We start from the raw sequence: 12,436 nt of genomic DNA, 5'->3' as shown, positions 1-12,436 counted from the left end.
ACAAGGTGTGTTGGTCAGATGACAAGCTTCAGCAATTTGCTTTTACTTGTTAGCATAACCATACTTTTAACACATGCACAGTTCTCTTCTGGTCTACAGCCTTCAATGGGTCAGAACTGAAACAGCTGACATGGTACCTCATTCCAAATCTAGTTTTCTTTAACATAGTCTTTCTTCTCAGCTCTGTCTGGCTTATTGTGACTTTGAATAATATTTTTCATTTGTGCCAATTTCACAGATGCATTTTGAACAGCTGATGCTTCAGCCTGTTAACAGGGACACCTCAGTATGTCAGAAATGAAGGCAAATCTACTGCACAGGAGCATTTAAACAAATTGCACATCAGGGAACCGAACCAAATAACTCTGAAGAGAGACCTGTGTGTCACTGCACATGGCTTAACCAAAGATCTTAGCTCAGCATGCAACCATATTTAAAAACAACACCAAACAACAATCAACATAAACTAAAAGTTACAATACAGAGAGGAGATTGTGGGAAACACATCACCACACTGTAGCAGTCCCTGCTACTAAAAGCAGCGGCAGTCACTGCATTACAAATAAAGGATATCCCACACACTTCAAAATTATGTATGGCAGAGTGACTGCCCCAAGGGACAGAAAAACCTACTGTTGGGATTGTACCCAGCAACAGAACAGGTTTACTGTGTGATGTTAGAGGTTCATAATCTATCAGCCTCACTGGAGCGACAATGTTAGCAGCTTCTGTCTTCCCATTGTACATGCACAGTTAATTGTCAGTAGGCAATGAAAGAGGCAGCCAGATCTGACAGATTCCTGTTTCCACATCTTAACTGGCCGCTTGTGTAGGAAACTCGTGGATGTGGCAGGAATCAATAAAACACTAACAGGTGATTTTAGTAATTCAGCATTACAGCAGCCAATTCAAGCAGAAAACTTAAAGCCCTGCTCCTGACCAGCTGTACCCACAGCTCCGGAGACAAAAAGCTCAACAGGGCATTCATTCCTCCGTGTTTGCCCACAGGGCACCTCACACGCTCCTTCCAGGTCACTGAACAAACGGGGACGAGTACCGGACTGACCCAAAACCCACCCGGGAGAGACGGAGGTGTCCGCGCCCGCCGCGGGATGCCCGGGGGATGCTCCCGGGATGCCAGGGGATGCCCGGGGATGCCCAGGGGACACTCCCGGGATGCCAGGGGATGCTCGGGGGATGCCCGGGAGATGCCCGGGGTATGTTCCCGGGACCCAGCGCCAGCCGGACCCGGGTCCGCCCAGGCCCGCGGGATGCGGTCGCTGCCGGGCCAGCACGCCCACCCCGCTGTCACCCGCTCCCGCCCCGGGAGGCCGCGGCTGCCCCGGCCCCGGCCTGCCCCGGCCCCCGCCCGCCCGGAGCCGCGGGCTGCCCTCACCTGCGAGCCCAGAGCCGGGGCTGGCGGCGGCGGGCACGGAGCGCTGCTCCCCGCGGAGCCGGGCTGGGCACGGAGCCGCTCCCGTCACGGCGGCCGGGGCTGCGGCGGGGCCGGCCCGTCCCGCCCTCGGCCCCTCCCTCGGCCGTGAGGGGCTGCGGGGCCGTGCCCGGTGGGCAGAGATGGGCCGGGCTCCTGAAGGCACCCACCTGGCACAGAGGTAACGCGGGCCCAGCTCAGGTGTTTGTCCTGTTCGCTTTCTGCCGCTCTGTGTGCGGGTCTCGGCTGTCGGGCACGCAGCTGCAGAGATGCTGCAGCCCTTGCTCTCGCAAACTGACCCTCAACCAGGGCTGCACAGCCTGCGAGGGGCTGGCCCATGCTCTAGGATAGATCTATATCCACTCAGGATTGCCCCAGAATGAAGCAATGTTCAGCATTGACTACTGGTAGAGTACAGCATTTCATAAAGGCTATTCTCTCCTAGCACATATCTTTATGTTGATTCAAAACATCTGTCTCCTTTTGCTTACCCAAATAGCCTGACAAACCAGGGATGAAAGGATTTTACAACAGGCAAAGAGCTGCACGCATACCTCTCCTAGGCATGCTGTCAAGAAGACTTGGTCTAACGCCAACCTGTGGCCTCTAGGACACTGGCTCTCCAATTTCTTCTCTACAATTACACTGTAGCCATGATATTTTCTGAAAAAGCCTTTCTTTAGGATTTTTTCTCCTAAAGATGAGAAGATGAGAGGCCTCAGGAACAAAATGTAAACAATGATTATCTGCTGCTGTGGAATGCAACAGGTGGATCTGTGATTGGTCTCATGTGGTTGTTTCTAATTAATGGCCAACCACAGCCCAGCTGTCTGGACTGTCTCGGTCAGTCACAAGTCTTTGTTATCATTCCTTTTCTATTCTTAGCCAGCCTTCTGATGAAATCCTTTCTTCTATTCTTTTAGTATAGTTTTAATATATCATAAAATAATAAACCAAGCCTTCTGAAACATGGAGTCAACATTCTTGTCTCTTGCCTCATGCTAAGACCCCTGTGACCACCATCACATTACGCTCTCCTTTTGGGACTGCCCACTTATAAATCTTCCTTTGGTTCCAACAGATCTCAGTGCTCCACAATCTCTGTCCATGTCTGGGATGAAGCAGCTCACATAAATTCTAACAGGACCAGCCCCCAAAAGAAAAAATGATAAAAAATACTGGTCACATACATTTCACTGCTGAACAGCCTCAAATCAGAAATGTTGTAGTGCTCAGTGAAGCATGTGATGAGAAAACTTGTCCCAGCAACTCCTCTGCAAGTGAGCTGCTCTGGGATGCAGCAACTGGCTCCAGTTCCCCGAGGCAGTTTGCCAGCACCCTCTTCTCCTATAGCAAAGTTCATAAGAAATGCAGACAGGATTCCAGAGCCTGGTCCTTATTTGTGGTACACCAGGGCTCCGTGGGGTGTTGCTCTTTGCTGTAAGGTGAAAAAGGTAACGGGAACACCAGAAGTTCACCTCCCAGGATCCTGTGGAGATCAGCATTCCAGACCTGAAAGGACTGAGGTCAGCTGCAGGGCTCTGTCTGGAGGGCCTCATACCTGTGTGGGCAGGTCCAGCTGTCACACCTCGTCTAAAAATTCCTTAGATATCTTACAGAGCCTTATTATCCCTTCAGAACTTGTTTCAGGGTAGCAGTATGTTTGGGAAAAATTAGGGGTGCTTTGGTCAAGATAAATTAGAACTTCATTTGATACGAGCTAGCTTGAAAATTTGGAAAGCTTATTTTGGTGTTACTGTGAAAGAAAAAGCTGTGCAATCATATCACACAAGGCCTATGTCCCATAATAACCACTGTCCTATCTGCAAACTGCAGGGGCAGCAGTAAACCTGTGAAGCACAACAGGGGTGGCCTGTTGTTAATCCTCTCCATTTGTACTGTTGTCTTATAGAGAAATAGATGAGACATTTATTGGCAGGAAGCCAATAAATGAGGAACAGGAGCCTGAAAACTTGGGAGATTAGATTGCTTTCATGTTTTGTAGCAGAATAAAATTGATGGTGTTAAATGTTGCTTTGTTGGTGTTTTTTTTTTTTGGTTTTTTTTTGTTTTGTTTTGTTTTGTTTTTTTTTTTTTTTAGGTAGAAATCAAACAGAGATTAGAAAATAACAGAAAATAACAGTGCTTCTCCTTCTTTCATGCCTTGGGAAGTATTTCTTTATTTTAACAATTTTGCTCCTAATTTTGTGACTAGCCTGTTGAATCAGTAATCTAGAAGAGGGACTTCAACCTGAAACACAACACAGTCTCACTTGCCCACCGTACTTCCAGAAAGAATGTTTTGTTTGGAGTTGATCCCTTCTTCCCTTCCACCTCAAATAAAAGCTTTTTTTATTGTGGGTGTGGGGCTGTTCTTGTGGTTTTGGCTCATCTAGCAGCATAATTAAAAATCAAACAATCAGAAAAACATTGTTTGAAACCTAAAGGACATTAATAATCTAAGATCCACTGCTGTCAAAAAAAAAAAAAAAAAAAAAAGAAAGCATGTTTTGTTTGCTAAAATGTATAAAGAGCAAAAGGTTTGGTAGTTGTCGTGCTGGCTTTGTGAATTTGCCACCCAACACCTCTGTCTGCACAGAACTGTAAATAAATACCTCAAGCGTGTAAATTGGCCTCTTGCACACTGGGTGAGGGAAGCTTTTTTGGGACAACACCCTTGGCAAGAGGTGGTGCTGCAGTCTTGGCTTGAGGCTGGATCCCAACAGTGGCTGTTCAGAAGGCAGCAGATAACAAGTGAGATCCTGCTTTTCTTTCTGTCCCCATTTGCAAAAAAAAAAAAAAAATCCTTCTCTTCAGCCTTGTGGGAAAAATAGCTTCTCATCCTGCTAAAACAATCACTGGGCAAAGTTCACCATATTTTGCTGCCTCTCTTTACAATTGATTGACAGGTTGAATGTTGCTAGGATGTCTTGAGCAGCCTCTTTATGCAGATATGATAACAGAGATTATGGCATACAAAAGAGGGACTGTGGTATTTTCAGGGTCCCCCATCAAAGGGAGGAAATGATGAATCTGACTCCATGTTCTTAGAAGGCAAATTGATATTTATATTATATTATATTATATTATATTATATTATATTATATTATATTATATTATATTATATTATATTATATTATATTATATTATATTATATTATATTATATTATATTATATTATATTATATTATATTATATTATGCCATACTAAAACTATACTAAAGAATAGAGAAAGGATACAGACAGAAGGCTTAATAAGATAATGAAAAACCTGTGACTCTCTCCAGAGTCCCAACACAGCTGGACCATGATTGGTCATTAGGTAAAAGCAATTCACATGTTGGATAAACAATCTCCAACCACATTCCAAAGCAGAAAAACACAGGAGAAGCAAATGAGATAATACTTTTCCTTTTCTCTGAGGTTTCTCAATTTCCCAGGAGAGAAATCCTGGCAAAAGTATTTTTCCAGAAAATATGACAGTGACAAGGGACTGCACGAGGGAAATGGCACTGCTTCTTAATTCTCAAACAGAAACCAGTCTTTAGATTACATGAAAGAATAGATAGTATTAGAATCAATTGGGACCTATCACACTTTGAAAAGACACATTTTTTTCTTGTTCAACTATCACATATCACATATCACATTTCAAAGCATCCTGCTACTGTGATTACTTTTTGCTTGCAAACCTTTTCTGGTGATGACCCAGGTCTTATCCTTACATTGAAAAAGTTCTCCTGCAGGACTGCCCATCAAGTCGTGAGTTTGAGCAGCCAGGTTAAACAGCCACAGCACTGCTTCTGAGCATTCCCTTTTCCTGAGCACTCTCCAAAGAGATCCAGCTCAGCTCAACATCACTGGTGTGGGAATACAGTCCTGCACTGTGGAATGAAAGCTCACCTGGATCACCCTGCCTCAGCGGTGTCTAGGCCTGGGAATAAACCCTTACAGCTCCCTTTGCACTCTCCCTCCCTGTCACTTTTTACCTCTTTTCATTTCTTTTCCCAGCTGCTCCTCTCAGTGTACATTTTGGTTTTCTGCTGGGTGCAGACATCTGGTGGTAGAGCTGGTGATGGCAGCTGAACGAGGGAAGCCAAACGAGGGAGGGATGCAGGATCTTTTCTTCTTACACTTTGGCCCAGTGATAGGAAAAAAACAAATTCTGTTTAAGCAGCAAGGATTTATGTTCAGTTTTGTTCCCCTTTTACTTTGTCACTCATTTTCTCCCCTTTTCAAGCCTCAGGGACCTGCTGGTCCTGGGTGTTTAGAAGAAAGGGCAGACTGTGCCCAAGTCACTTCTGCCATGCAAGTGTGCTCAGAGCAGGAGAGGAGTCACTTCCAGCAGGGCAAGTGACACCTCCCCAGGCAGTATCTGCTACACAGATGCCCCACAGGGCAAAGAATGGCTTCAGTCAGTTCTGCAGCCAGATAACTGCACCCCACTCGTCCCTGAGACAGCCAGGAGCAGTTGGAAGCAGGAATATTTCCAGACAATGTGTGTGGTCCTTTCTGGACCACTTCCATGTGCCTGCAGTCTCTGGCCCCTCTTTTTCTGGGATACATTTTGTGTATGCTTTGGCTCTGTAGTGCAAGAAGGGAAAAGAGCTATACATCACTTTGTTTTAGTTCATGCTGGAAAACTGCTTACTTAAGTCACAGATCCTTCAGTGCATGACACATCTGGAAGGGTATTCAAGCTCTCCCACTGAGATACTGTGCACTAGGACACGTATATTTATTCTATGAATTGAAAGAAATATGTAGGGTCAGGGACTACTCCATACTCCATACTCCGTACTCCATACTCCATACTCCATCTGCTAAAGGTGGGATCAAGTCTAATTTTATCTTTTCCAGGAAGCACAGCAAAAGAGTGAGATCCCTTCACCTGAGAGGCGATGAAGTGCTGGAGGTGCCTGGTTCTTTCCAGTGTCTTAATCTACATGTGCAACACCCTGGCTTATAGGTGTGACATCAGATGAATCTCTCAGTATACAAAGCTCTTTTGCCCAAAGAGCCCGAGGCAAATGTAACTTGACACAAAAGATTGGTCTCAAGGACGAGCAGATACTCCCCACCTCTGGCTCTGGTCTGTCTCTATCCCTGTTCAGTGTTTCTTCAAAACTTAATGTGTTTCCAAGACAAGCAATTTCCTCAACTTCAGACAACTGTTTTAGGGCCATTTTGCTGCTGGAAAAGCAGGAGCCAGCCTGTTGCCATGAGCTTACCTACATTATATAATTTGTTCTATAACCAAGTAAATTCCAAATTGTAAACTCGATGACTCGTCTGCTTACAGGAGGTTGCTGAAGCAATGTGATATCAAACTGATAAATGAATGGACTGAGAGAAGCAGCAAGAATGGGATTGAAATCAACATGTAAGAGACAGCACTTAGAACCAATGTTTTTGCAATTGATCAATGACAAGCCTGGGAGAAAGGGGAGAGAGGGAGAATAAATTTATTCATAACCATTCTAATATGCTCATTGGGTTCATTCCCCAAGTACTTGAGTATTTGTTTCCAAAAATTAAATGTGTACATGATGGCAGGCTTGTTGCTTTTTTCTTTACAAAAAACTAGAGTTCTTTTTGGGGTTTGCATATCCCCATCTGCAGTTAGGAGGGAAAAAAAGGAATTACAAGAGAAAATTTACATTGAATCATATACCACACATGGCCAATCCCAATAGAAACATTCAATGAGTGCAATCTTGACTCAGTAGGATGTAAAATGAAAGGGAGAAAACTGATAATGCTCTCGATGCTTTTCTTTTTTTCATTCTGCATTTTACTTCATTTCAGTCTTAAAATACATGAACACTTTTCAGTTGGGCATTAAGCAAGATAACATTGGTGCTGAGTCTCATTTCCTTTACTCCAAAGAAACCAGCTTTCCAGGTGGTTCAAAACAGGATGCAGTGCCCTACCTGAATTGCTGCTTGCTTTCAGATTTATTTCAATTACAAAGTAGCTATTCCAGGGAAAAAGCTGAGAGAAGTGAGGCTGTGCAGGAAATATGCCCCAGTAAAGTTCATTATGATGCTTAATTCTCATTGGCTTCACACCACATGTTGGCAGAAGTTGAAGAGTGTGGAGACAAAGCAGTTGCTGGCTTCTGGGTATGGCCACAATCTAAACACATTTTTTCTTGGGAACCTACATTCATTTTTCCTCATCCCATCCCATGTGGATCTCTGGATTTGTTTCACTTGTATCACAAGAGGGCACTCTGCATCAGAATAAAGTTTCCCATCCACATCTTGAAAGGCATCAGCTGAAATCAGGAAAGTTCGTGGACTGAAAGGGCTTACAGGGAGAGAGAGGGACACTGAAAGAACAGCCAGGGCTGCCCCTGCAATGTCAGTGTCCTCCCCTTGAGTGGGAGGGACAAACACCCACCCTGCCCTCCTCCCACTCAAACAGGACCTCTGCAATTTTTAAAACTCAACTCAAAAGTAGCAGGCTGCAGATAAGGGATTTGAGCAGGCCAGCCATGTAATACTTAACTGAAAAGGCTCTCTCAGTCATGCTGGATAACTGGAGTGCCTTCTTCACTTGTTTTCACTGAAAACCAGCTAACTACTGATATACCAACTGGCACTCTTCACAAGACATTGTGTAACTATGGCTTCCCACGGCAGCTAATAAATGGAAGGAGTTTTCTTCTTTGAGAAGAAAAGCAGCATTTAAATAATCCAATCAAGCATGCCACTATTATATGAAATGTAATTTGTATAGACAAATACATGGACTTAAATAAATTCCCACTTCACTTCTAAAGCTGGTGAATGACTGTTTCTTAATTATAACAACCTGATAGCACATCAAAAATACTTATACTGTGTCCTGAAAATCTGTATTATGAAAGCAGCTATTTGGGATGAATCTGATTTTGATTTTGTATGAGGAAAGCAAAATTCTATCTGTTAAAAAGCTTACACTGTGGTGCACTGTTCTCATCATACACTTACCTTTTTCTTGAAACTTAATCTACTAATGACATACTCTGTGAATATTGCTCCAGAATATATTTTCATTAATCTTTTGTGAAAAACAGCTCAACATGTATTGCATCTTTAAGTAAACCTGTTGAAACAGAAATTCACAGATGAGGTTTCCTTAATGCTCAACCTTCCAAATTCAGATTGGATCTTCACATGAGACCTGTTCTCTGTGAGGTTGCTTGAGAGTATGTAATGCTGTAAGCACTTTTTTATGGGGGGCAAACAGCCTCTGAATTCCAATTCTGCTGGTTATCAAATTGAGTCACACAGGGATCAAGGAGTATCACCTGCTGCTTCCTCCAGGCCTGATCCTGAACTGCCAAACAGAAAGAAGTACCGTAAGAGTTGTATGTTTGCTCAGACAGAAATTAAGGAGAAACAGTAATGTTCTTCATTGTTAGCATCAGAATAGATTGTTGCCTTAGCAACAGCAGACGAAGAAACACATTGGATGCAGCCAATACTTGTTTTATCTCATGTTTCACATGCTATTTTTCTAAACTTTTCTTACTAACTGATTATTGTTTTTGTAAACTTCTGCTGTCATCCTACTAGGTTACTCTTGCTGGCATTGGATGTTATCTTCTCTAAAGCTTGGTAGCAGATGCAGCACATCTCTGACTCCCTTAAAAAACTGTGGGATTTCTGAGTGGAGCTTCTTAGGCAGCATAAGAAATTCAACATATGCAAGTCAAACAAACTACTGTGACTTAAAGTTTTATTGCTTGCACTTCCTTCTGTCCAATACTGCTGGCTACAATTATGTGACATGCCTCAGGAAAGGGGTGCCAATTCATTTCTTACCAGATTCTCTTTTCTATTACTCCATAGAATAATAGAATACTCCATAGAATACTCCATATTGCTTTTCTAACTTTTTTAATGGAAAAGCAGAATTCAACTTCTCTGAACCATCTGAAGGAGAAAAGGACAAGGGAAAGTCTAACTCCTTCTGAAATAATTTTCTCCCAGTCCTAATTATTTCTGACTTCCTACATATAGCTTTCTGCCAAGAAAAACTCATTTAAAAAGCAGTGAGGCATTCCATATGTAAATGCTAGTGAGTTGTCAGACAATAAGGACTTGTTAATGCCAGCAAAGTTATTTAATCTTTTGACCACTAGGCCAGACTTGGGGGCCTGCAGAAGATCCTGCTGTAACACCAACAGATATTTTGGTTTATTGTTTCCTGGAATACACTGGCTCCAGATGCTGTTTTCCCCTGCAGCTGGAAGCCCACCTAAGAACCATTTCCCTTTCCAGCCTCTGGACTTCACAAGACAGGGGAGAAAAGCAGTAGGACAAAGCAGACAATCTGGCCCCACAGAATCACTGGCACTCAGACTTCTTTGGCTACATAAATAGCTGATAAAAACCAGCTGCTTTATTCACAGTATCTTTTGCATTTTTCTTCCTGAAGAGTAATCTCCATGAAAGGAGGACACTGCATTTACTTGGCTTACTGTGAGATCTCCTTTTGGGTCATGCTGTAGCTAAAACTTTCTGCTGAAGGAGAAAGAAAAAATCCTATTCCACAGTAGCTTTATGCAGCACGGTGTAATGATGATGAAGTGTCAGTGGGTATCAAATGATGCCCTTGCTGGCACCAAACCCTCACTGAACTTTATCAGTTCTTGGAGTATGAAGTGTCAGCTTAGGACATGCCTTCCCTTTAAGCAGGAAAAATCTGCTACCAAGATCAGACAGAGGAGCTGAGAGAAAAAGCAGACATTGGTGCACTACGAAAGGATTCTTCTTCTTTTCCAGCAAAAATACTGCAGGAAGCCCACAAAGGAGCATGGTACACACATGTAGTAAGTGTAAGTGAAGTGGTTTTGATTTGCTAATTTGAGATTTTTGGCTAAAACACTAATTAACATAGTGGGTTTAATGCTGGCTAAATGCCAGTGCACATATTAGAACTATTTATTTATTTTTTTGGCTGTGAGATGAGAATTAGGAGGAGAGCAAAGCAGGCTTAAAACTTTAAAGGGCATAAAGAAAACCTTATTAATAGAATTAAAACACAGAATAATAAGAATTAGAATAAAACTTTTAGAACATTTTTTAAAATTGAAAATGTAAAGAGACAAAATTTGAGACTTTTAGTTAGTTTGCTATTTTTAGAATAGTTTTTTTTTAGTTTTTTTAGGGAAAGAGGTGTCTCTTGTTATGCTATGGAGATTTTTCTACAAGAAATAGTTTTCTTGTGGTTTTAATGTCAGCAAATTAGATGCTTGGGAAAGGAAAATTTATTTGCAGTGTGAAAGGTTTTTTTATACTTTATAGATTTCTTATAGTTTCTATATGGTTTATGTTAACTTATGGGGTACTATTTTAAGGATAAGCTGTTTTAGCATAAAAGTTCTTTTCATCTATCTCTGAGAAACAGAGATTTTCTTTTATTTTTGGGGCAACGTTTTTTATTTCTTTTTTTTGTTTAAGCTCCTTATTAGATCATAATTACTTTAACATCTGTTAGCTTCAGCACTAGTGCTTTTACTTATAGCTGTAGTTAGAATGTTACATTGCTCTAATGCATTTTATGAGTTATAATAAAAAGAGTTTGATATATATTTTATATTTTTACTATAGTTTTATAAGAGAACTTTAGCTTAAGACTAAGGCATCTTTTTATTTTCTTATCTGCGATTTTGACTTTTTATTGACCTCAACATTTTTATGTTGTTTTCTATGTTTAGTTTTCTATGTGGTTTTATTTTTTTTTTTTGTTTTTTTTTCTTATTTATGTAGTAAAGAAAGTCTCCCAGAATGACAGGGAATACTCCCTAGAGTAACAGAAATCCTGGAAAATGAATGATGCTTTGCCTACTGCCTATTTGCCTGTTTTAGTGCTAGATCAAGTAACAGTTTCAGCTCTGTCAAGAACATCCGTCTGGGAAGGCTGACAAAATACAACTCAAATGCAAAATACCCACGTGGATGTAAAGGTTCCTACTTGCTCTTTTAGACATGAGAGCTGCAGATAGGCTCTTACACATTTTTGCATTCATCTGACTGCTCTTTTCATGGTGATGCCGTGGAGATTTTTCCAATTGGGAGAGCAGGAAAATAGCTGGATGCTAAGGACAGGTATTGCTCTTGTGGGCTTAGCCAGACATCTGCAGATTCGTTTGAACAAGCTGGTTCACATGGCTCTGTAAGAGGCAGAGATTCTGTCTCTGCACCATGAGAAGAAAGTGCACCACAAAGAAATTAAGTAATGCTTGAGCCATTTGTACAGGAGACATCGTTGCTGCCTCTGCCCCCACTGAGCACTGAGCATCTGTCAGCACTGAGATGGGATTTTCAGTCCTGCCTCAACACTCAGCTTGCAGAGTTAATGAGTTCTTGTGACTCCTCATTTCTGAGAGTCTGTGATGTTTCCTTTGGGAGCTGCTGGACCATGGAAGAATGAGTCCTTTTCTCTCCCATTTGCTATGGACAGGTGTGAATGGCTCTTTCCACACCAGTGGTTCAACAGCCTGACACAGCTTGGGATGCTCAAAATTAAAGCCCAGCATGGTTTGGCTGCACCAAATGATGGAGCAGAGGGCACAGAGCATGGCAAGAATCTGACATCAAACACCGAGTTAAATAATGGCTGAAGGAGCAGCTGAAGGAGCAGCTCTGGCTTGCCAGAGGTTTGGGATTTTCACTCCCCTCTCAAGCACCAGCAGCAACAGGGGAGGGATGTAGAGGGGAGGATGGGAACGACCTCACCTGGTGAAAGCTGGGAGGCAGGCCTGTGCACAGCAGAAGCAGTTTTCTCCTTTCCAAGAGTTGGCCTCTTCTTCCTCCTTCACCCCAACACAGGGAATGGGCAAGGAGGAGAGGAAATCTTCTCTGTCAGGGCTTGAAACCCAGGTGAGAAGGGAATTCCTTGTGGAATACATAACTCAGAGACTTCTAGTGCCTTGTTTCAGCAAACAGCTGTAGTTAAGGACAGTATCCCCATTAACAAAGGCTACCTCAGACATGTTACTGTGGAATTT

The sequence above is a fragment of the Melospiza georgiana genome, chromosome 5 (genome assembly GCF_028018845.1).
Source record: "Melospiza georgiana isolate bMelGeo1 chromosome 5, bMelGeo1.pri, whole genome shotgun sequence".
Lineage (NCBI taxonomy): Eukaryota > Metazoa > Chordata > Aves > Passeriformes > Passerellidae > Melospiza > Melospiza georgiana.
Note: the sequence above shows the minus strand (reverse complement) of the source record.